Raw genomic sequence first — 1608 nt, 5'->3', positions numbered from 1 at the left:
TTACAATATTTTAGTATTAATTACCTCTCAGCAACTATGTACTTAATATCTTAAAAACATAACAAAACCCACTGTTAAAAGCAAGACATACATTGCAAATCCATTTAAAATATCCTCAAAGTATTAAACATCAAATATGGAATTTTTAATTTGAACTTTACCAGCTCTGTAAGATTATGGAACTCCGCCTCGTGATTTTAATTCTCAAAGGCAGCTGACAATCGTGTTTACTAAGTCACTGACAAAATTCACAATTTTATTTAAAGAACATGAAATACTTAGTCATTTATATCATTCTAGACCAAGGCTAAAAAACAAAGAATGATGGTATAAAGATGTTTATTTTGAATGTTATTAGCTCTTTTTTCTTCTGTGAGGTGTATAAACAAAGTAATATCCATGAAAAAAAATATTTTTAAGCAAAACATGGAAAACTTAACGTCAACCAGACCTCTCCAAAAACAAAGAAGAAAAAAAAGAAATTGGTCCCTTCACAGAGCTCAAGCAAAACAGCCTTATAAAATCCATTCAATAGGTTGTTGTTTTTTTTTTAAGGATCTCTCTAGCAGCCAATTTAAGAGACAACACTTTTCTTGAACATTAACAAACATTTCTGAAAGTTTCTTTTCTTAATGTCTCAAAACATTACATTTTGCTATTTTATTAGCAGCTAACATTTTAATTTACACTGGCCATTTCCTCCTTAACAGAAACATAACAATGAATGTGCAAGATGACAAGGATCAGTCAACAAGGCAGTAAGATGGTGGGTTCCCATTTCTACTCCAAGGAAGGCAGAAAAATGCATCACTACTGATCTACGATGGCCTACTCCAGTTTTGGGGGCCAAGAAAATCTACAACTGAATTCACAGCTCTTTCAACCCTTCAACATGATACTACAAGGCTAATTTTAGAATTCCTAAAGGAGTTGAACAACTTTAAATAAATCAGTATCAAATCCTGAAATAAGAGATTTCTTGTCTATTGAATATTGTCTATTCAGTTGAGCTTGTCAAAATCCAAGAAGCAACAAATTTGTTACTACTTCTTTCCCTTTTTATTTGCAGTTTCATGATGGTAAGTTATTTCCAAACTGAAAAAAAAAATCTTCCATGTAAAAAGTTATACATGTTAAGAATAGTTTAAATTCTGTATCAACTGAAAATGAACATTCCTACTTCTAAGTTGCAGTAGGTAGTTTTTTTTCAAGATATGTATGTATGAGTCATAAGATATATCAGACATACACATACATACATACATACACACATACACATACATATACATATATATACAGATGGTCCACAATGTTAGAGGAAGGTGGTATGGCAGTAGAGATTGAACCTTCCTGTCAATATTCCAGTCCATTGTCAATGACCTTTCATACCAACTATAAACACATGAGCAAATTCATCCCAAGAACAAGAATGAGGGAGTTCCTTAAGTCTTACTGGTTGGCCAGTATACTGGTTCAAATCCATAATTCTGTAAAGCTTGAAGCCGTAATTCTGAGTCCCTAAATACTAACTCTCTCTCCCTAGTTACTAGCCTTCCAAAGTATTTCTATGTGCTATGTATCATTTTAAGTGATTTTTCCAGTGCAGAA

This window comes from Meleagris gallopavo, chromosome Z, assembly GCF_000146605.3.
Source record: "Meleagris gallopavo isolate NT-WF06-2002-E0010 breed Aviagen turkey brand Nicholas breeding stock chromosome Z, Turkey_5.1, whole genome shotgun sequence".
Lineage (NCBI taxonomy): Eukaryota > Metazoa > Chordata > Aves > Galliformes > Phasianidae > Meleagris > Meleagris gallopavo.
The sequence above is the reverse complement of the archived record's forward strand: the minus strand, read 5'-3'. Positions refer to the sequence as shown.